General features: G+C 42.8%; 1 long non-coding RNA gene across 1 annotated transcript in view; it reads left to right on the forward strand.

Annotated features, from left to right (window-relative positions):
* The window catches only part of LOC146894775 (uncharacterized), a 170,154-nt gene extending 146,376 nt beyond the window's left edge, over positions 1-23,778 (forward strand). Inside the window, exons 3-4 of the long non-coding RNA XR_015001095.2 lie at positions 21,981-22,108; positions 22,866-23,778. This is a non-coding gene — a long non-coding RNA (uncharacterized LOC146894775). The remainder of the gene's footprint in view (positions 1-21,980; positions 22,109-22,865) is intronic.
* The last annotated feature ends 588 nt before the right edge of the window (positions 23,779-24,366 follow it).

Genomic DNA, 24,366 nt, shown 5'->3' on the forward strand with positions numbered 1-24,366 from the left:
AGAACAAATCTTGCCCAGAATGTTCACATGAATAACGTGACCTGAAACAGTGTCCAGTCTTGAATACCACTGGTGAGGAATGTAGGTGATATCCCACTTCTTGTTACTTCTGGAATCCTCCGTAATTTCAGAGCTGATATGGAAATAAAACCAGACTCTAATATTTCTGTTGAAGGTATTTCTCAGAAAGTAGTACACACCCGAGGTGTAGCATCCAGGTTTATTCCAAGGATTAGAAATACTTTATGTGGTGACAGCTGCGTTTTGTGCCAACTCCAGATGCTCATCAAAGACACCCACTGGCCGTCATGTGAGGAATTCCCATTCCCCTCCTTTTATCTGCCCACTGCTTTTCTAAATGGGCTGGTTTTCCATTTTCCATATTTTTCCCTTGGTTAACAACAGCTAGAATTTGCAATGTGAAGTCTCTGCCAGGAGTTATGAAATGGAAATTAGTTTAGGTAATTTGAAATTGGTATCAAGGGAGAGGAATTTTGAGAATTTCATGAGTTCACCAAAGTCAAGGATGTTTGATCTTAACAGACCTCTTTTCCTGGACCTTCCTCCCCAAAGACGGAAACATCTGTGATGGAGAGCCTGCCAGGACGAGGGAAGTGAAGGTGAATGTGGCAGAGGCGAGTCCAGTGGGAAGTGGCCTCTTTTCTGTCCACTGGCCCTGCATAATTCATAGCACAGAGATTATATACAATCTCTTATTCATGAATCTTTACAGAGGCTGGTTATTCCTGTTGGTCAATTGAAAGGAGATGGTTTCCTCATAGTGTCATCTTCCTCCTCCAAACTCAAGGGCACAGTGAGAAGCAAAAATGTCTCAGAGCCTTAAAAATGAAAGCCCTTCTTTCTCTCCTAAGTTCCTTCAGAGTCCTTAATTCTGAACTCCCCCAAGGCTGTTGCCAATCCACTTGGCCAAGGACCTCTCATCCTGAAGTCTCCACTGTTGACAGAGGCTGATACATGCATCACTCCAGGATTGGAGGGCCGAGAAGGAGCCCTGAAGAGCCGATGGGAAGTACACTGCCTAGAAGAGAAGGGTGCAATCGAAGGAGTGAAGTCTTTATTTTCTTCCTCTTGGCAGTTGAAATTAAATAAAATTTGAGCCAGCAGCCCTACTTTAAATGGGCTTCAATTCTCTTTTTCCCTCTTAGTCCTATTTCCCCTGTGTCCTCATCCACATCGGAAAGGAGCCCAAGTGTCTGGAATCTCGAGACAAATCATAATTGGTAGTTGAAGTAAGGGCTTGAAGTGCTTCCTCCACTTCTGTGTCTCCCACACAGCCAGTGAGATGGAGCTGGGTGGGGGAGTTTGAGAGTGGAGTGAGGTGTGCAGCAAGCCTGCAGAATGGGGGTTCCTACTGCAGTGGAGCTCATTGGCCCCAGGGTTCCCAAAGGTCAATGTTGGACACTGACATTTCCTACTTTCTTTTCTCAATGGTGGAGCGGGATAGCAAAATTTTGACAAGGTTTGATGCAACTTGTTCTCACTTTACCTTCCTGAGGACCCCACCTGGAAGTGTGTGTTAGAGCCGTGGAGCAAAAGCTAAAGGGGGGTCTTCCTGCCCTTGCGATTTTGCTGGATTTTTGTGAGTGTTTCATCTCTGGCAGTCACATGGAATCCCTCTTACTAACATGCTGGAGATAAAGCTAGCCAGAAGAGAATTGTACTTCTCTGAAACTTAGAGCAGGTGTTTTTTTTTTTGTTGTTTTTTTTTTTTTTTTTTTTTTTATGGCTTTGGCTCCTGTTTGCTCTGCAGAGTTCGTGTGTGATATGTGTTGGGCAGCTTCTACACCTTTTCAGTATCTGGGAGCCTTTTGTATATTGACAGTGTCTCTTTCCAGCACCAGGGAGCTGTTTTTGTTTCTTCATCTACTGAATTTGCTTCTTTCTTCTCTTTTTCTTTCACCCAAATTAAATTAAAAAAAAAAAACGCATAGCAAAAGGTATTGTAAATGATCGAGACACAAAGTTGTGGCTTTCATACCTTGGTGAGCAGGGCTGGAATTGAAATGTTTTTTGAATATTTCAACCAAGGACCACCCAGGAACCACAGCAGGAAAGAAAGCAGTGAAAACCTGGGGAGCACGGGGAAGAACTGTGTTCATAGAATCCCTGACACCTCTTTTTTCTATGCAGCATCCCAGGGGTGGAGGAGCAGGGATAAAGGAGCCTTTCACAGAATGAAAAGCTGAGGAAGCTACACAATAGCGAGTGTCCAGGAGAAAACAAGGATGGAGTCTGGTGCTGCTAATTAGGTGACAAGGGCTGTGGTGATGAGCTGCTCCTGACTTGGGTTGCTCTGCAGTCTTTAGAGGCAAGTGAGGGTTCAGGCCCTTCAACCCTGGTTCAATAACTGTGCTGTCAGTCTCCCTACCAGGGTTTCCTAAGCTTTGCTTTGAGGCATAATGGAAAACCACCTGCTGGCCACCTGTCCCTAAGGCTGGCAGAGCTGTTTGCCAAGGCTCTTCTCTCCAGTGTGCCAAAGTAGCAAACCACAGGATGGGCAGTTTCCCACTAATTCCAATGGGCCATCGTTCTAGGCATAATATGGGTTCTTATGTCACAGGGCTGCTTAAGGTACCCAGTGACATCACTAGGAGCTATCATTACACTCCTAATGCGGTAGAAGGGCAAGCTAAAAACCATGGGAACAAGACACATATCCCAGCCAGAGGAGTGAGTTGAGAATGTCTTGAAATTTCGACATCTTATTTATAGCATCAAGTGACACACACTATCTTGCAAACAAGATCTTGTTATTTGTTTCTTCATCCTTTCTGCTCTGTTTTGTTTTCTCTAGCATCATCTACACAGTTTCCTAGAGGAACATTAAATCACAAGAGAAACATTATTTGACAATGAAGTTTCACACTAACAGGGGCACAGATTATATATTGGTTAGACATATAGTACACTGATGTGGGATGCCCCTCTGTATATTGTGAATATGTTTTATTACCACTGGTTAAAAAAGAAGCTGCTTTGGGCTATAGCAAGGCAGAATAGAGCTAGGTGGGAAATCCAAACAATACAAGGAGAAAGAAGGCAGAGTTAGAGATTCCAGGAGCCTCTGGAGAAGCAAGGTTTGAAGTAACAATCCATAAGCCTCATGGTAAAATATAGACTAATAGAAAAGGGTTAATTTAACTTCTGAGAGATAGTTAATAATAAGAACAAGCTAATAGGCCAAACAGTTTGTAATTAATATTAAGCCTCAGAGTATTATACAGGAACTGACAAGCAGGAGAGAAACCTCCAGTTATAGTACACATCTTTTGAAGTCTAAGCAAGAGCTTTCTGAGTGAAGCTGCAGGTATCACCACACAACTGCTCTATCCATCCTAATCTGAGAGGTGGTCTGCCTGGCAGGAACGCTTGAGTCCTCTCATGACCTCTGGCTTTGCTGGCACTCCATTGGAGTGTCTAGATTTATCTGAACACAGTGAGCTGGTCTCTGGGAGTTCTGTGGTTATACCTGCTTCTCCCCAAAAGGTCATTCTCAATTTATCTCACCATCCACACCTCTAGATTAATAATTTAATAATTCCCTCCTTCTCCTTGACTGTGCCCTTCTGTATCAGAATTGTTCAGTGAGTTTTGCATTCCTGTCCTTGGCAGCCTCTGAAAGCCTTCATTTATGTCTCCAAGTTTTCTCTCCTCTCAGAGGTGTTCAAAACTCACAAAGATGTTTGTTATTAACTTACACAACAATCTGAGAAAATCTAATAAAGCTTGATTAAGAGCCTAGATCAGGATTTCTGAGAGTACCTGGTGTGTCCTCCTATGTGAAAGGCTGAATTACACTCAGTCAATGCAATCTGGCATCTCTACGGAAGCAGTAAGGAGAAACTCCTTTGCTATGTGGGAATGCAAGCTTGGTGGAGGCGGGGGGTGGGGGGAGAACATGTGTACTAATTTACATAGGACCCATGGTGATGTTGGAACATGTTTCAGCCAAAACACATGAATTGTCCATTGAAATTCCACTCTAGATACATGAGACTGGAGCCTAAATTCTCCAGCTTTTATCATCAGATTTAGAAACACTTTTTTAAAATACATTATGGTTGTAAACTGAATTGTTCAGTCATGTTCCCAAAATCAGAGCGTAATGCTTGCCCTTATTCTCTTAAGAGGTTTCTAGACTGTTCCACAGAGTTGTGATCTGTTTTGGCAATTTGACTGGGTTAAGTGGTACACCAAAGGAATATCTACCCAAAGCTTCAGAATCTATTTGGAAATAGAAGTAATAATAGTTCATTTTATATAACTGTGTTATAGGATGCCCATATAATGGGTAAACATTATTTCTGGTTGTCTCTATAAGAGTTTCTGGTAGAGATTACACTGAGTAGAGTTCACCTTCACCAGCTTAGGTGTGAACCCTTGGATATGTCCAGTTTTAGACAGGTCTCAAGCCAAGGAAAAATCAGTTCACACTGGGGCTGGAATCCCTGTCATCTTCTGGCCAGGAACAGTGGTATTTGGGTTTATTGATTCAAACTTATATACAAATTGGTAGCATAAATCTCTGATACTCAGATATTTGATCAAAACCAACCTGCATTATAGCATTTACTTCACTGCTTCTCCAGACTGAGACTTCTCATCATCTGAACCGAGTCTTGTAGTGTAAATGTACCTGGGTTGTGTGTGCGTGTGCTCAGATATACAAAGTAGATTGCTCTCTCCTACCGTGAGAGGTTGGCATCCATCAGCTAAAGGTCTGAAGGACACAAGCCTCCTCTGAGTATTTTCTGTTTCTCTGCTTTGAGTTATCAGATTGACCGTTTGTAATTGTAAGACTTGAGCTGAAGCTGTGTGCCATCCACTGGTCCTCTGCGATTCCAGCTTCTGATTCAGGCTGGGTCATATATGGGACCTCTGGTATCTCTAGCTTCACACATGTAGGTCTTAGCGCCTCTCAGCCACCACAGTTTTGTAAACCAATTTCTATAGGTATGTTGATTTATAGAGAGATCTGTAGACATAAATTAGAGAGAAATGAATGCTGTAAGTAGTATATATAATGTAAATATAGGTTGTGTAGATTATATATAGGTAAATATAAGTTATATATAGGTTATATAGCTGTATAAATAGATACAGATAGCACTGGCTCTCTTTTCTGGTAAATCCTGACTAATATAGGGAAGTACTAGATACATTAAACTGAGATGAGGTCCTATTAGGCCTGGCCTTACTCTAGTGACACCTATTTGAAGAAGATGAAGATAAATAATAAAAATAAAATAATAAGAATAAAAGAAATAAGAATATGAGGAGGAACAGAAGCAGGAGGAGGAGGATAAAGAGACAGAGGAGGAATAGACAGACTCATAAGGAGAAGACTGCATGATAATGCATGCATATTGAAATGCTGCTGCTCCAAATATGTGGAGTCTAAGAATTTCCATAATCCCCAGAAACCAGAAAGGATACTTGAAGCAGACTTGGCCCCGGACTGTGGAGAGTCAACCTTGACACCTAATAGTAGAGTTGCGTAGGAAGACAAGTTTTTTATTTTTAAGCTACGGGGCTTATGGCACATGTTTAAGCTACCCTTAGAAATTAAGATAGCATTATAATTAACATTGCATCTTTCATCTGGCCAGTTCCCTTTAGTCTCTGCTGCCACTAAGGGCAGCAGTGTAAATTCTCAAACTCACTTGGTAGTGATGAGGACCCAGCTTCTAGCTCCAGCTATGAGGCTAGGTCCTCCAATCTTCCTTGCCATATTGTCTGCCTGCTGACAAGGGCCTCCCTGCTTGACCTCATAGTAGACCCTGCCCAAAATAGACTGCTGTGTCATTCAGAGCCTTCTTGCTTCCTTCACTGGTATTATCACATTGAGCTTCTACCTGCTGTTTGCCATGGTGCCCTCTGACCACAAGGTATCATCTACCCAGCATGGTTGGACTACCTACCAGCACTGTGCTGGGGTGTTCTGTGCAGGTGAGACTCCACTATAGTTAGATAACCTTTTGGGCCTAATTGTCTTACTAAGTGAAGCAAAAGAAATCAGCTTTCAGATTTTCTGACATCTTGCCATTAATGCAGAAGGCATCATGTGACTCCTGCTTCTTCCTCCCATTCCTTCTATTCACTACCCAGTCCCTTTCTGTCTGGCACTTGGCACAATGTAGATTCTTAAATGTGCTGGCAAAGATCCTGTCCTGCTAAGGGAGAGTCTTTTGTTCTTTTATCCTGTTGACTTTTTTCCCTTTTCTTTCTTCTGAAAATGAAAACAAAGGAATTTTAAATGAGCCAAACCATTGCTTAAAAAATGGTCTTAGCCATATCTTGGTAATTAGCAACATCAGAATCCTACTTGAATACAATTGATGTTGTCTTCTGTTCTACCCCATACAGTCAAAGAACTATAGTCTCCCAAATCAGAGGAAGAAAGTACACTGTTTTTTTCTTAATGAACAAATTATATTATGTATATGTATTCATGTACATTTATGTGTGGGGAAAGAGAAAGAGAGAGAGAAGGGAGGGAAAGAGAGGAAGAGCAAAAAGGGAAAACAGTACAGACAGAGGGAAGGAGAGAGAAGGAAGCAAGAAAAAGAGAGTGAGAAGAGGGGAGAAACAGAGAGAGAAATGAAGATAGAGTGGCGTAAACAGGGGAGGGAGAGAGAAACGGAGATTGTTCCATGTACATAGGCACCATCTGGGTGAATACCACATGCGGCTTCAAAGAAACAAATGAAAGTTACAGAAAACAACTATGGGGGAAGGAAAGATAGACTGTGCTTAGGGACTAGTGAATTTACAGAATGTGACTCGGCTTTTATAGCCTGATTTATTCACATGTTTAAGAATCAATTCAGATATCTGGATTCCATACCAGTTCATCTCATGTTCAGGGGTATATCAAGATACTAACAGATAATAGAGATGGGGAACCTGTCTTCTTACAGATGAGAAAATAGACCCCAGAGAGGCTATCCAATCCATAATGTATAGAAGAGTGGCCACTCACATATAGCAATATATTTTCTATGTCAAATCTCAGTCCAGGCATCTGGGGACCAAAGGGAATGTTGGTGAACCCACCTTTCCATCAGTGTCATAGAAAGAGTTGCAGGATTGCTGATTATTTAGGACTTGCACTAACTAGACCCCAGTTTCCCAGTCCAATGATATATTGTATTTAGGTTTGTCCTAGGACCATCTGTGTCTTCTAAGCCTCAATGTTCAGTGTTCTGTTGTACAGATACCTCCTCCTGTGATGTGGGATTCCCCTCTGTATTTATTATTTATTATCATTGGTCAATAAAGAATCTGCTCTGGGCCTCTAGTAGGGCACAATATAGCCAGGCAGGAAATATGATATACAGAGAGAGTAGGCAGAATCAAAAACATGCCATGTAGATGCTGAAGGAGACAGATGTTGGAAACTTACAGATAAACCACAAGCCTCGTGGCAATATATAGAATAATAGAAATGAGTTAATTTAAGATGTAAGAGAGTTAGTTAATAAGAAACCTAAGCTAATAGACCAAACAGTGTTTTAATTAATAGTTTCTGTGTGATTATTTCAGATCTGGGTGGTCAGAAACAATCGAGCAATCTCTGCCTACACTCCTGTCTTGTCTTTGACTTCTTAGTTGATGGCATATCTCCTGTATTTAATAAAGAGATACTTTACCGACAATTTATGATTGCTAGCATCCATGCTAAACCTCTTCCCATGATGCAGTAGGTCCTGTCTGAGTAGCCATCATAGCCTTCCCTTTCTTCTGATGTCCACCATTCACAGGGATTCATGGGAGTGACAGTCATCCTTATCTTTCTTACTATGCCTCGCTCTAGCTCTCCTCCTGGTTCTGCCAGTGGCAGCAAATCCCTTTCATATTAATCATTAGCCCAGGGCTTGCTTCCAGAGGCTGACGTGAAGCACATGCACTGTTTTGTTCGGGACTTCCGGAAACCTGAGAGAGAGCTCTCCAGATGAAATACAAAAGCATAGGAGATGGAGTTGTATTCTCTGCTGGCTTTTCTGACAGCTGGATCTGGCTCAGGTTCAGCATCTGAACAATAAAGATGACTCACATTGGTATTTGGGACCCAAAGCCCCTGTCAAGTTCTCCAATAATCCCCTCTGCCGTCATTACAGAATCCAAGCATTTTCTTAGATTTTTGAAGCTCCTTTTCTGATTCTGCATCCTGGCATTCCATTAGCCTTCAACCCCAAAAATACTGAGAAAGGGTTTAGAAATTAAATGGCAATAGATAAATATATTTGACTCAAATATTCGAACTCAAATTGTTCGAATCACAAACCCACACAAAACAAATTCTTGGACCCTAAAGTCAGGTGGCTCATGCCCTTGACACATAGTGCATGATCCATGAACTAGCAACATAGCCACCAGTGTGACCCGTGGACTAGAGACACAGCCATCACCCCAGAACTGGCCTGACATGTGTGATCTCAGAGTCTACCTGGATCAGAAGCTGCGCTCTAACAAAATCCCTTAGAAGACTTTCCAGACTTGGTCTTTAAGCTCAAGGGCATAGGCCTGATTTCTCCACACTCCTAAGGATTATTAAGACATCTGAAATTCATGTTATTTCTTCCACACAGTCCCCTCCATGACAGGTGCTCACAGATTTCCATTTAGCCAGGAAATAATGTTTCATTTGTATCCATTCACCTGATTCTTTCATCAGTCACTGAGGCTCAAGGCTTCTACCTTCTTCTTACATCAATCTCCCTCTGAATCGAATTACAGTGATTTTTCCTGAACTGAAACTGGGCTCTTATTCTGGGTAGGGTTATTTGCCCAGAAGACAAATATGTTCCCATACTTTTAATACAGAGGGTGCATGCTTCAAAAGAAAGTACAGAAAGTCTCACTTGCTTCTTAACTTTAGCTTGAATGAAAGATACCTTGTGCCATGACTAGAGGCATCCATTCTGAGCAAGCATGCCAAATCTAGAGTATCTCTGGAAAATCATCTGCACAAACTGGATCCTTGGAGCTTTGCATAATGAAGGCAGAAGGTACTGTGCCCAGCTGTTATTTATGAGAATTCCCAAAGAGGAACTGGTTAGAAACATAGACTTGTGTTTCCTGCGGGATATGGAGAGAAGCTTCCAGGAAAACAAAGAAGCAATGAAAAGACATGGATTTCTCTTATAGTCTAAGAGATTATTTTGTAAAAAAGCCTTCCATCCACAATAGGCTGTGAGTAATATTTATTGAGAGAAGAAATAATTTTGTAGATTATGAGTTCAATATCCAGGGCCCAACTATTGTAGCTATAAGGAGACTAGATTATGTCTAGTCTTCCTGGGGAAAAGTCCCAGTGGGTGTGACTTCTACCCATAGTCAGCAGCTCCTTCAACACCAGTGGAGGCCCAAGATTGCTCATATTTCCAGTCATTCAGTGTTTTGTGGTCCACAAGATTTTCCTCTCAATATCCTACTAGTCTTACGCTGATGAAAAGGAGAAATTTCCCCTGCATACAGAAGAAAAGCAGTTTTTAAACTCTAAACAAATCGAAAAGAGGTAGGTTGACCAGCTGGCACGGTGCATTGTATATCTTCTGAAGCTATTGTCTGGAGCAGGTCTCCATACAATGGTTCCCATAAAGAGTCAGAAAGTAAATAACTAGTTCGGTGGGCCATATGGCCTCTGAGACAAGTCTTTATTGTTCCCATTCAAGAGAAACCAGCCGTACATAATGTGGAACTGGCTAGTACTAGTTCAGTGAAACAGAGGGCAATTTTGGCCAAGTTCTGGTCCAGAGAGACTGTAGGGTCCTATTGATCATGGTCTCCATCCTGGACCTCCCTACCCTTCTTCTTGAGAGCATACTTGGGTTTTTCTGGTTAGTAACCTGCTTCCGTCCTTACCACGCTTCTATCCGTTGTTACAATAACAAGATGAACTTTAAAACAAATGTATCAGTACCATTAAATTCCTCTAGTAAGTTTCCATTTCACGAAGCTCTGTGTGTTCTGTCCTCACAATCAACCCTGTCCTCTCCCCTCCCTTCATCTGCAGCCTTCATCCATGGTCTTGCTATCTCTTAAAAGCCTTCCTTCTCTCCCCCAGGACTTCCCAAATACATGGTTCTTCCTGAAAGACTGTTCTGTTTCCTTTGTCTTCTTTACGTTACAGGCTTGATATCATGTGACCAGATTGATACAAAACCTATTTTTTTCACAAGCATCTCATACTATTTGTCATTATTAGTATATCTTAGTACATTTTTTAAGGGTCTGTGTCCACCAACAAGATTAAGCCTGTGACTACAAAAACTTCTCAGTTTATGACCCTCACTGTTGGATTGCTGCCATTCAGAGTAGACAATGCTTAGAACTTGGATAAATTAACAGTTAGATAAATATGTAAACTAAATAATGTTTGTCATAGAAAGAGGCTCTATGGAGAGGAACATGTTGGGAGGAAGGTCAACAGTGGTCCAGTTACAGAAAGTTTTGGGGAAAGGGAATAAGTCAACAATGAGATTCATATATAAAGACTTAATTTGGATATGGGTCGGAGCAGAGGAATCAGGGAGGAGTACTACATCTGAGTGTTGTGGGGAGATACCAGCATCTCTGTAAAATTTCTGTGTTGGTATATTATTTCCAAAGATGTAAAAATGAGGGAAAATGCACCAGGAGATGGTGAAGTAAGAGGGGAGATCTCCTGAATGACATCAGTGGCCTATAAAAAGAGATAGTATAGGGTTTTGTTGGTTTGCTTGCTTGTTTTCTGCCTTCTGTCCCCACGCTGTACAGATGTGACTGTCTGTAACCCAACAGGAAGAATGTGAGCAAGGACTGAGCTCTGCTGGTGCTCTTGTCTCAGATTTGAAGAACTAAAGAAGGTTTAAGCTACCCAACTTTCAGGATCTTATTGTATCGGGCAAGATATGTATGATATAGGGAAATGAGTCTGACCAAAGTCACCAGTTTCTTTGCTTTTTTTTTACGGTCACATATGAGAGAGCCACTTGATAAAACTCAAAGGAAACCAGCAAGTAAAATGTTGTTGATTAAAGGATATGAGTCTAGGAAGAGCTTTGAGACTTCCAATAAAATTATAACATTTAAATATAAACAGATTAGAAATGGGGGAACACTTTATTTGGTTCATGACTAAGGACACTAGATTCAGAGACTGACTTCTCTCTCTCTCTCTCAGGGGTGGCAGAAAAATGGCTTTCACTGGTATAATGGCATAGAAGAAAGGATTTCTTTCTTCCAGTATTTTTTTCCATTTTTCCTTTTAGTAATAGAATTTGTGATGGTTAGTTGTGATTGCCAACCTGATTAGATTTCAAAGCATTTAGGAGACTTATACAAACCTGTTCTAGTCATATTTCTTTAGCCATGATAAAATACTCTTACAGAAGCAACTTAGGGGGAAAAAGCAAATATTTTAGCTTACAACTTTCTAAATTACAATTTACTATTGTGTGGAAGTTAAGGCAGGAACTTGAAACTGCTAGTCACATTACATCCACAGTCAAGAGCAGATAAAAATTAATGCATACATACTCACTGGGTTGTGCGTAGCTGGATTTTTCCACTATTACACAGTCTAGGGTCCAAGACCAGGAAATGATACTGCCCACAATGAGCTGGGTCAAATGTCAGTTAACTTAACTAAAACAATCCCCCAGAGACATATCCATGGGCCAACCTAAAGTAGACAATCCCACATTGAGACTCTCTTCTCAGTGATTTTCTAGATTGTGTAAACCTAACAGTTAAAGCTACCACAAGACCTCTGGATATGCATGTGAAGGTTTTTTCACAGAGAATGAATTAAAGATTGGAAGCAACCTTCCCACTTCTGACCTTCATGAGGCAAGCTGCTCAGTGCGTACTTGTGGTAGTGACAGAGTCCCACTAACTTACTTAAACTTACTAACTTGCTAGCTTACTTACTAACTTTACTTGAAAGGATGAGTTCCCTTGCCCTGGCCTGTGCTTTTCAGTCTCCTTTGAAAGTGGATGTCCTGTTTTTACATAGAATACTAATTTGAAGTATGAGTTTTTTATGTGACTTTTTCTCTGTCCTCTTTCCTTCTGCTCCACTCCTGAGACATCAGGCTACCTTAGAGACTAACTTACAAGGCCCATGTTGATGATCAAAAAGCACTAAGCAACTAGCCTAGATGCCTTGTAACTCAGAGCAGAGCTGCCTACCCACTCAATACCACTCACTTAACTAATGCCTTGATAAATTAACCCAATGCATTTAAGACTGGAGCAGATAAGCAGGTTTTCCAACCAAAGCCACACAGCAGAACCAGAAAGCCAACAGTGTTTGCAGGAGCCAGGCAACAAATTGCTGTGGGTTAGGAAAGACTGAACCTTGTAGGTTCAGCCTTATGTGACTCTGTCTAGCTGACAACATAGTTATATGAGTGAGTACAATTGACAGTTTTATGAGTTATTAGACCTCTTCCTAGTCAGTCGTTTTCTCTAAAAAGCTGATCAAAATGGATTAGTCTCCTGGTTGACTCATTCCCTCGTAGGAGGCAGAATCAGGAGTGGGCTGGGATTGTGACGTGGTAGCACAGGATAGATTCCTTAGTGCCTGAAAGAGTCTGTATTACACATGGATTATTCTGAAGTGTGTCTTTTGTCTGCTCATTTAGATTCTAAAATCTGAGGGTATATTTGGATCATATTTACATTTCTATCTTTTGTGTTATATAGAGTCCAGAGCTCTGCAAATGGTAAATATTCTTCCGAAAACATTGCAGTTGAATAATTAACCCAAGTTCTTCAATTCTGTCAGGAAAACTTCCTTAGTTCTGTGTTAACTTTTCAAAAAGCTGTTTTAACATAGTAACCCAAAAAGTAGGGAAGATGAACAGTCAGTTGTTCAGGAGACCCCAGAAATTTCCTACATGCTTTTAATGTATGCCTAGGTGCGGTCTTGAAACCCAAGGTTTTAGAAGTTGGAATGGGTTGGATTTGCTCCTGTATAGTCCCTGGGGTCCCTTTTTAGGAACAGAAGGAAAGGAGACGAACTGAATCTCAGAGACCAAAAGGTAGAGTAGAAAGAGAGAAAAAGAGAACGAGAGAGGAGGAGAGAGAAGAAGAGAGAGGGGAGAGAAAGAAGGGGGAGAGAGGGGAGCGAGAGAGAGAGAGAGAGAGAGAGAGAGAGGCAGGCACAGCAGTTTGCTCCAGATCCCCCCACCAGAGGCTGTCATTCCACACCTTCCATCCTACATCACATTCTCTTCCAATTTTCCCTCTTAAATTGCAGCCCAAAATACACTGCAGATGTGATATCATTTTCCTGATAACTGGACCTTCCAAGTTAATGACTTTCCTTCCTTCCAGCGGGGAAACAATTTCGTTTGCTTAATATAATAATCTATTGTAGTCCTCGCTGTTCGCCCCTTGACCCCAGGCCCAGCCTCAGAAAGCCAGACCTGCCCCACCCAGCTGCACATAGTGTATTGTACATTGTGAATGATACAATAACCTCCAAATCCCTAACCCTGCTGTGACCCTCCCATTGATGATCTCAGAAGTGGCAGAAGACAGACCAGTCACCTCAAAGAAGAGGCTTTTTTTTTCCTTTTTTTTTTTTTTTTTTTTTTGGTTTTCCGTTGTAGCTTTGGAGCCTGTCCTGGAACTAACTGCTGTAGATCAGGTTGGCCTCAAACTCACAGAGATTCACCTGCTTCTACCTCCTGAGTGCTGGGATTAAAGTCGTGTGCCACCACCACTCAGCCTTTTTTTTATTTATTCATTATTTTTTTTTCTGTTTTAATGGAGTGCACCTGCATCTGGTCTGGGGCAGCACCTGGGAAACTGGAAATATTGGTTCCTGTCATTTGCCATTCTGTCCTGCAAGTGAGCTCAAGGACCCCTGTTCCTACATGTACCTGCGCTTCTAAGCACAGCAACTTTTGTGAAGATGTGGGCTACAGCAGCCTGTGGGTTATTTGAATGGAGTCACGCGAGTTGAAGTGTCCCCCTCCGTCAGAATGTGAGGGTATCCCGTGAGGAGCTTCCCAAAGCCTGGGGCAGTTTCCTATACTCACTCACTGCTGAGTCAGGCAAAGGCTGAGGCCTTCACCACCCAGTTGACTAACGAGAGCAAGGCTAATTTGGTATCATTTGTTTCCCATTTCCAAACCCTCATTAAAATAATCTGCTCTGATTGTCTAGGGAAGTTATTTTTTGCGCTTCCTTTCCCTTCGCTGTATCAGTACAATTTCACAGGCAACAGATTTCCACGTGGAGGGTCCTGGCAGCCCTGGAGAGGGATGCAGGAGGGAAGAAGACTTACACATACATTTGCTGGGAGCACAGCCAGACCTCTTGGCAGTCAGCAGGGTGGGAATCCCAGACCCTCCACTGTCCCCTGGACTGGGTCCCTGAGTTCCTGGTACCGAAGGAATCTTCCTCCCTGGGAAGAGCTTTGAAGAGGGTGAATGCAACAGGATTTCTTGGTATGGGGTAGTATAAATTTCCGTGAGGAAATGAAGAAGTTCAAACTAGGATTCAGGACTGTGACTCTCTCAGGCACCCATGCATGCAAGATCTGGCTCTCACCGAGACTACGGAAATAATGACTGTCTGCTTGTTGTAATTTATTTTGATGATGGTTATTACTTCTAAATTTTGTTTTGTTTTAAGCCAGTGTTTCGCTATGGTCCAGCGTGGCCTGTACAGATTAATCTGGCCTCATACGCGCAGCGCAGCCATCCTGCTTCAGCCTCTGGAGCACTGGAGCAACATATGTGTGCCATCGCACCTAGCTAGACTATTTTATCTACTGTGAATTTCTACCAACTGTATTCCAGGCAGGCAGCATGCTGGGTCATGAAAATAGAACACTCAAAACAGGACACTTAAGGACTCTACCAAAAAACAAACCAAAAATCATAAAATCCAAGACAGAAAAAAAAAAAGCACTTAGAACAGATCTTCTAGTCTCTGGCTGCCCTGGAAGAGTGTTTTGCTTCAGGTAAAATGAATAGAAACACCTTCTCTCCAGATCTTCTCATTCTGGGTCTTAACCTCACAGATACACCCTACCTTTTCCCCCCTTCCACCCATGACACACTCCCTCTTCTTCCAAAGCAGAGTGCCATTTGCTCTCAGGTATATCTGCAAGACTACTAGGCTTCTCGTGTTTCCAGAGTCAACAGACTTAAGTCTTGAAAAGGACTTTAATTGGCTGAGATGCTGATTGCTATAACTGGCTAATGGGCCGCCTGGGAACACGTGTAATATTTATTTATGAATTAGACAGTCATGCACTGTGAAGTCTTATTTCCTCACAAGGACAGCATGCAGCCACCTTTGGAGAGTGTGAATTCTCCGCAGGCAGTTTCTCAATAGGTCCCCACAGAGGCCTGAGAAGGAAACCAATACTCTATTCCAGGGGCAGGTGTGCAATGGTGGTGAGGAGAAAAGAGCAGTCCCGGTCATTGGGCAGGGAGTTCAGGGGGAAGGGGAAAGGGTAGGATTCCAAGACTCAACCCCTCTTATACACCACACCTGAAGTCAACTTCTAGCAGGAATTTACAGGCCAAAAAAATTTTGTTCTTCCTGAATTTGACTGAATTTCCCAGATTTCAGTGTATTGAAAGATGAGGTTTTATAGACTAAAAACATGGGAAAACAATTTTTGCCATTTAGGGGAGGATTCTAGCAGCTGGTTTTGATCTTGCTTCAGGGCAGGTACCAGTCACAGGTGATTCTCAAGACAATGGCTGACTTTAGGGGGTCTCTTGCAACCATAGCCCTTTCTGTACACACACATACACACACAGAAAATGAACTTACAGGAAGAAGGAAAGGGGAGAGTGGGGGTGGTGAGAATAATCATAATGCATTGTGTACATGTAGGAAAATGCCAAAGAACAAATTTAGTAATAAAAAAATTCTTAAGGCCAATAATTTCACAAGGTCACAGTTCCAGTCAGAAGTAGAGTTCCTGTCTGTCTACCCCCAAAATTCCCCATAGCTTTGGATTCCCAGCTTCTAGATTTTGCCTATATTATGGGAGAAGTTTCTACTCTTTGTAAGGGGAATATTTTTTTTTATTCCCCCTGATTCTGGGAAAGAGAAGGAAAATTGGGCCACGACAGCAGAATGCAATACGAGAATGTCTATCACCCCGATGCCCTTCCATTAGGGTAATGCCATTAAGCATGACACTTTGCTCCTGTCCCTGTGCTTTCTCTTTGGCTTCTTCTGGCAGACCACCAGGATTTGCTAGGCAAAAGCAGCTGAGCTGCTTCCTAGTCCTGTATTTAATTCTGCTGTTCACACTTAGGGAGCTGCACTATACTTTCCATTTACAGCAACAAAAAACAACTTGGCATTTTGGACTTGATTTACTGTCGTTGTTTTAAACTCTAAAAACAAACAAACAAAAAAGTTCCATCCCTTGACTATCATCAACCTTCAGTGTTAGTACATTGAGGACCTCCTGGGACAAGCCAGGGTGTTGAGTCTCTCACTTGGTGTCTTTACCTTGGGGTAGTTCCCTGTCACATAGGGTTATGTGGGTATGTGCCTGTGTGAGTATTTGTCCATATGGGTATATATCTGTATGGGTGTGTGGACATGCTAGCCCTGTAATTCAACCACCTGTGAATTGTTATAACACTTACAGGGGTGAGCTGAGATCTAAGTGTGGAATCTTCAAAACCTCCATTTGGGGTAGGCCCGTGAGTGTGAGCTCTGGACTTGCCACTGTGTGTGTGTGTGTGTGTTGTTTTGTTCTGTTCTGTTTTGTTTTGAAACCCAATGGGTTTAACCTAGGTCATCTGTATTGTAGGAACTCCTTCAGTCAATAGTTTTTAAAATGCCAGGCCACTTTGGGCATGGTCATGTACTATAAATGCAGACAAAAAGTGTGTGTGGCCCCTTTTCTGCTGGATTCGGTTTCAGTTCCCAGCACATGCAGAGAATTGTGTATTGCTACACTCACTGTGAGTTTATCCCCAAATAAATAAACCTTTGTCTTACTCCATTCCAGACTATTGTGGAACTCTTTGGTACAGATCTGTATGACCATGGACCTGGGTGGGCTAAACAGTGGCTATGAAACCAACGGCAATGACTTCTCAAATAGTGGCCACTAGTTCACTAGGGGACCCTTATCTATGGTTGGCTGTTGATTGAACCCTTATGTTCAGATTTGGGGTAGGTAAGCATGGTTGCAGTGTTTTTGTAATTTAAATGGTTGTATCCTGTCCAGAAGATGACTCCAAGGTCCTTCCTGTCTTTTGCTTTTTATGTTCTCTTCCCTGTTCTTCTGCAGTGTTCCTCGAACCAGTGTTCCTTGAACCTTTGAAGGAATGGTATAAATGTCACAATTGGAGAGTCTCCACCTTCCCTCATTCTCAGCATCTTGAACAAACATGTGTCCCTGTGTTCACTGCTTTTCATTATAAAAAGAAGCTCCACTGGCTAAGCCTTGAGTTTTTCATGAGCAAATTCTTGTGCAGACAAAAATCAGCCCACATGTTGGCATGCTGCAGTTGCTAAAACTGTCACTTCTCTAAGGCCTTTCCAGATCGAATGTCTGCAGGTAGAAATGGGAGGAAACTGACACACTTTAAAACCAAACATTTGCACAGTGGGAGGACCTAAATCAAGGCAGTGTCTGGAGGCCCTGAAACTTTAAGCTGGCTCCAGAAGGAGGGAGAATGCCAGGACTGGAAGTTCGGAGCTGACTGAAGAGATCGTGGTAGCAAACGTTAAGAAAGTGATGACGCTAAAACACAAACACAAACAAACACGGCCACAACAGAAATCAGTGTGTTGAGAAGGCAGCCGCTACGTGAGCCAGGAGAGTTTCCCTGTGCTGAGGTGGCTTCTGGCGCTGTGTGTTACTTTAGGAGTGCTCTGTTCCTGGGCTCTTAGGTGGGCTTTCCTTTGGCAACACAAAAAGAGAAAAATGCATCTTCTAGTAGCCTTACTATTATCCCCTAAGCATTTGCCAAACTGGACAGTTTCTTTTTTTTCCTTGTCCCTCTTTCTTGTTTCCTTCTTTTCCTTCTTTCTTTCTTTCTTTCTTTCTTTCTTTCTTTCTTTCTTTCTTTCTTTCTTTCTTTCTTTCTCTCTCTCTCTCTTTCTTCTTTCTTTCTTCCTTCCTTTCTTTCTTCCTTCCTTCTTCTTCTTCTCTCTCTCTCCCTCACCCCCTCTCTCTCCTCTCCTTTCTCTCTCACTTTGGTCCTACTCTTTCTTCAATCCTATTTCTCTTTCCTCTTGGCCTCCCTCCCCCTTCTGTCTTTCCTCTCTATCTTCTGCTTTCTCTGTTCCTAACCGGCTGTCCCCCTGTCTGGGGGAGGGGTCGGCCACTTGCTTTAAGTAATCTCTTAGTTTTCTGTCATCAAAAATTTCTGCAGATTCACACTCCTTATTATTACATTATTACCGCAGGGTCTTAAATAAGTAATTTCCTAAAGATAACCCTGGGCATCCGTAGGTAGCAATCAGCCTGGAAACTGTTCTATGAATTGAGGGAAGGAGCCTTCTCTTTGATGGGCATCAGATATGTTTTTAGTTTATGGTGGGGGAAGGGTAATGAAGGGGGTAACTGGAAAAGAATGGTGAAAACTCAACCCCATTTCATTAAATCTTCATGAATATGCAAAATAGGACTAATTGCCCTCTTCAAAAACTAATCATTCTGAATTTTACAAGTTGAATTATAAAAACCTGACACACTTATTTTCCTCTTTTATTATATTTGTAAGCATTACTCCTCTGCAAAGAAAATCAAATCCTATTTTTGTCAGCTGCTGTGATTCCCCCCCACACCTCCCTTTCTACTGCAACCTGCTTCTCCCTTCCCTCTGCCTAGCGCTGCTGCAGCCTGGCCATGTGTATTAATTGCCCTGTGAGACGCGCTTGAAGTCATTAGAATTCCCCGTTCAGAACTATTATCTTGTGCCATTGTGCCTTTGCATTATATTTATTTAAATGTGCCTCTTCTGAATTAGCTCATTTTTAACAGCTAGCCATGCCTGAAATATCGTTCCCATCCAAGCCGCCCTCATATCATTTTTCTTCCCTTGGTGGAAGAGATGTCTGCACTCAGCCTTCCATTCCAACAGGGCAGCTTTGTTAGGAGGCAGAGCTGCTTTGTCTGGCAGCTTCTTGGGAAAAACTCAGTGCTCAGACCCTGTCTGCAAGGAGGCAGCCGGAAGAAATGGGTTAAACCCTAACCAGTAGAGAGTGCCCTCCCTGGACCATGCTCTTTCCTACTCTGTGGTTTTCACTGAGGAAATGAAGAAGGCAACTCAAGTTTCTATTCTTTTCTTGGCCTTTTGCATTAAAAAAACTCTCAAGGTGATGCCACATTATCACTGGCAGCTACTCAGGAGCACACAACTGTCCCCAGAGTCACCCTCTTTTGGGGCAGTATGATGCATTAAATGGTCACACAAGTTTTCTCTCAAACATGGGCTTCCCAGAGCTGTTAAGAAAGTTCTGACTGGCATGGAAGCTTCTGTTTCTCTACAAAATCTACACTGATAGCCCACCTTCTCAACTGGGTTTTATTTTTGTTTTCTCTTTTCCCTTGTCTACTCATGTGTCCATCTTTCCATTCAGAGCAGACAGGATGGTTTACTCAACAGCTGAGCCCAGCTGAGTTGTAAGAATTTGCTATAAATAAATAGTAAATAAATAAACTCCAGACTCTAGAGAGATTTTTCTCTAGACTATTGCTGCCCAGCTCATAGGATCCCTGTGCCACATTTACATAAAGGCACACAGCCAAAGATGCAGCCCTCCGCCCCCTACAGGGGGGCCTGTGGACTTCTTATCATGCCCTCATTATACCTTTTATCTTGTGAGGAAAGTAGAATAAAGGGCCTGAAGGAAGGTTAACAATCCAGTGAATGGTGAGGAATAGATTTGAGCACAGGTTCACATTAGATTTATTTTCTTCCCACAACACCAATCTGGCAGCATTGGAAATGAAGTCGATATGTTGGCATGAATATTTGGCAGAGAGAATCAGGAAAGGCATTATGGACAGGGTAGGCTAGACATTTGATTCAAAGCTGGAGAGAAGTGCATTGTGATATGGGGAGAGAGATAAATGCATTTCTGCTTCTGCAAAAATGGCCAGTTCAGATCCCAGGACTCTTGGGGTTCTTGTAAGATTTAGATAAGATGCACTGAAGAGGCAGCCTTTGGGAAATATCATGAACGCCCCTCAAGTTCAGAAATATTTACCAAGAATGTCTGGTTCATAAAAAAAAAAAAAACAACCTTTAACAAGGTTTGTGAATGAATGAATGTGAGATTTTAATGCCGGTGCTCTTGGAGGCATTCTTGTTGCTAAGACAAGCTAAGACTTGCACACGTGAGAGTGGAGTCTCTGGGTCTGAGGTCTGGCACCAGCATACCACTGTCATCTTGACTGCCTTTGGATCCATCTCCTTGCAGTGCTGTGGGAAGATTGGCAAGGGAAGAGCATCCTGATTCCTCTGAGTTTTGCAGATTACAAGGAGAAAGACCAGTATGATAAGATGAAAATCTTCTAGCTTTTCATTCCCCCCAAGTTCCTGCTTGCTTTCAGTCTGTTCCCCTGCAGTGGAGATTACCCGACTTCCTAAATACTAAGAAAAGGAAATATTTCTGTGAATTGGAACTGACTGGAATCCATTCACGAGAAAAGGGCTCGATAGATTGCATTTTTAGACAGGGCTCTGGGTTAGAAATGAACCTGGACATGATTCTATGCTGTTTTACTGGGGAGATGAGCAGGCTGAGGCACAGGGATGAGCTGGAGTGCACATGTGACCCATTCAGCTCACCCTAAGTGTAGGGAACACACTGGAAGCAGTCTGATTCCACCCTTCCTTTAGACGTTCTGGTTCTTAGGGATAACCAAAGAAAAGGCAGGATCACAGAACTTACATCTGGCACCGCAGGCAGCCTCCAGCTTCCAACCTCCAGGTTTAAGAGCTGTAGCTATGATTTCAGAGAGCTCAGGAGAGAGGCTGTGCCTGTGTGGGGGAGACTCCCATCCTCGTCTTCAATCCTAATAACCCCGCTTTGAAGCCCCCCCCACCAAACATGGATATAGCTCTTTATTAAAATGTGTTTTTCTTTAATTTAACAAGCAATGATCTGAAGAAACAAACACCCTCAGCTTGCCATTTCAGCTGTTAAATCAAGTTCTCCGTTAACAATGCCTCCCTTTCTAACACCAAGCACACAGAATTGCATCTCTGCCTAAGCTTATTCTGGGGTGGCATAGGTTACCAAGGACTTGGTCCTGCAGTTTGCACCTTAGAGGATGGAATGAAAGTAGATGGATGGCGGGTGAGTAGGACCAGAACAAGAGTAAGTAAGAGGGCTGGGGGATGGCTCAGTCTGTAAAGTGCTTGCTGAATAAACGTGAAGACCGGATCATGTCTGTTCAGGCCTGTAATCCCAGGTCTGCGTAGACAAGGACAGGAGCATCCCTGGGACTTGCTATCCAGCCAGGGTAGCCAAATCAATGACCTCAAGATTCCGTAAAGACTTTGTCTCGAAATACAAGTTGCACAGCCACTGAGGAGGACACCCGGTGCTGTCCTTGACCTCCACACATATGCACATGCACTTGGACATGCACCCCCTCCCATGTACCTGCACACACACAAACATGCTTAATCGTATGCACATAAGAGTAGATCAGATGGTGCAGACACAGGCAGTGGTTTCAACCCCTGCGAGAAACTGAGTCTCTAACGGGGTTGCTGAGTAGGTAAATGGTAGTGTTTTAAATTTATTTATTTTATTTATTTTTCTGCTTTCAAACGCTCTTTTCATTCTGCTGTCAATGACCCTATTGGCTAATTCGTTTTCTCCCTGAAGACTGCTGAATATTTAAAGCAAGGACTGTAGATGTGCCCAGTGATTTCACATCGGGGTTATATCCGGCTTAATTTCCTCTTACAAGACCTCTTGTGATTCTCTCTCCTCTCCTGTATTCCCAGGTGCCCCACCAGCCCAGTCGCTGAACTCAGCCCCTCCTCCCCATAGTTGGCCTATGACAATTCTTCCTCAACCCTTCACTGAGACCCTTTGATTTGTCCAATTGACAGAGAAATTTGAAGAGAAATCTGTAAGTAGAAAAGAATCACTCATAACTCAAAACTATTATGTAAAATCAGCTCCAAACACTGGGTTGATTTTCCTGAAAAATAAATAAATAAATAAATAAAATAAAACCTCAGATGTGAGATGAGATGGGGCAGGTCTCTAAACGCCCACCTATTTTCCTGAGGTCAGCAAATGGTTGACTTGCAAAGGAGATACTGTGATTTTTACCCAAGAAATTTAAATTGTGAGCGATCGTTGCCTCATCTTTAAAATGGAAATAATGATGACATCAAAATTCATGGGGTTGGTGTGAGAATTAAAACATGGTACTATTTGTAACTGTTTTATACAACGCTATATGCATAAGACATATTGTTCATGCTGGTTGGAGGCAGATGTCTTGACAGGAAATCTCTGGAGGTCGCTCTCAATGTAAACATCCCATGATTCTCCGCCTCCGACAGCGAGATGAACTGCTGCAGCTGCTGCCCTTAGCAACGGGTCGGTTGAGAGGCAGGCTGCAGTTCACCATGGCGGCCACTAGATGGCTCATCCTTTGAAAACCTTCTCTGGCTGCCACAACACATCAGGCTCCTTCCAGAAGAAGCACCTCGAAGGTCGTGGAATGTGGAAGGAACTAGATGGAGTACTGTCTCTTCTAAGGCGACAGAAGTCCTACGCGAGGATAGAAGGGAGTTGAAGAAATACACATAAACGAGGCACGCCGCCCTTTCTTGCTTGTCTCAGTACTAGACTTCATTTTCTTCACTCCATTGCAGGGCCCAGTTATGCGGTGGAACCCCATGAGGCATCTGGGAGAAGCAAGGCAACAGCGTTATCTGAACTCCTCAAAAGAAGAGCAAGGAAAAATGCCTGCCACCACATATTTCACAACAGGACAGCCTCTCCTAGGAGCCCTCTGTAATGGGAAGCAGTCTGCTTAGAACATGCAGCGCTCCAGCAGGCTTTACTTCTGAGAGTTTCCATTCGGAAAAGTTGGCCTGGGAGGAAGTCTCTAGAAAGGCCAAACCTTCTTGCATATCTATGGAGAAGTTGCTTCTCAGGAGCTGGCCTCCAGGTTTGGACACTAGGTAGGGGAGAGTAGATTATTACAACAGGAGTTCCTGTACTGGGATCATGCGTGTGCTAGTTTATCTGTGTTGACTGGCAGAGCAGAGAGAAATACGGAGACACACATAAGGGAAGGAACTTCGATTGACAAGAGTAAGATTAGAGGTGGCTACGAATGGAGTCTGGAGTGGGATCACTTGCCCTCTGAAGGGCTTGTCTTTGTTCTATAGACTTCCATGGAGCATTTGTGTAGGTTATCCTCTCTTCTCAGGGATGAGGACCCTGTTAGAGACACGGAGCTAGGTACTACTGGTCAAGATTGCTTCCAAGCAAACGTGTGCCTTTCCCTTGGTCCCCACTCACCAAGGTTGGGGGAGAGCCCTTTGAGAGCCCTGAGAGGACTTCCCAGAACTCGAAATTCAAAGTCCAAGTTGGGTTCACTATTTTAATGATTTCAAATACATTAAACTGACAGCATAATTTACATACATTCTACTTTTATTCTCCTCAACCCTTTCCAGTCTAGCACTTTGTAGAATTAACCCCATGGAACACAAGGATTCATGAATGGAACTCAAAATTCTAAGATGCTCTCATTAAAGTTATCTTGTACACAGGGGAGTAACTGTTGTTCATGGCTGGAGTTCTTCAGAAAGCTGGAAGCTTGGTTTGGAGAAAGGTCTTATAGGTGATGGATTTGAATGCTTCTGTTTTACAAACGAGATGGCACAGTTTCCAATAGTTTGAAATGGACCTAGGTGTGAAGTCTCATTTTACCCTATCCAGAACAGAAATCCCACAAATTTGCCTGTGGAAATGAAGGTATAAAGAAAAGGAAGAGACACTGGAAGACAGGACAGAGGCAGCAGCAGTGCTATTCACTTGGGATACTCAGCATTTAGGTTACCACGGCTTTACTTAGGTGTCTTTTATGCTAGGTAGCTGGATTCATGTGCTTCTCTCTCTCTCTCTCTCTCTCTCTCTCTCTCTCTCTCTCTCTCCTTTGAGAAAGGGTTTCTCTGTAGCTTTGGGTGAGCCTGTCCTGGAACTCGCACTGTAGACCAGGCCTCAAACTCACAGAGATCCACCTACCTCTGCCCCCCAAGTGCTGGGATTAAAGGCGTGGGCCACCACAATCTGACAATGATTTTTTTCTCTTTTATTTAGAACTGCAAAGTCCCATGCAAGTCTGTGGACACAAATTGTCCT

This window comes from Myodes glareolus, chromosome 5 (genome assembly GCF_982192425.1).
Source record: "Myodes glareolus chromosome 5, mMyoGla1.1, whole genome shotgun sequence".
Lineage (NCBI taxonomy): Eukaryota > Metazoa > Chordata > Mammalia > Rodentia > Cricetidae > Myodes > Myodes glareolus.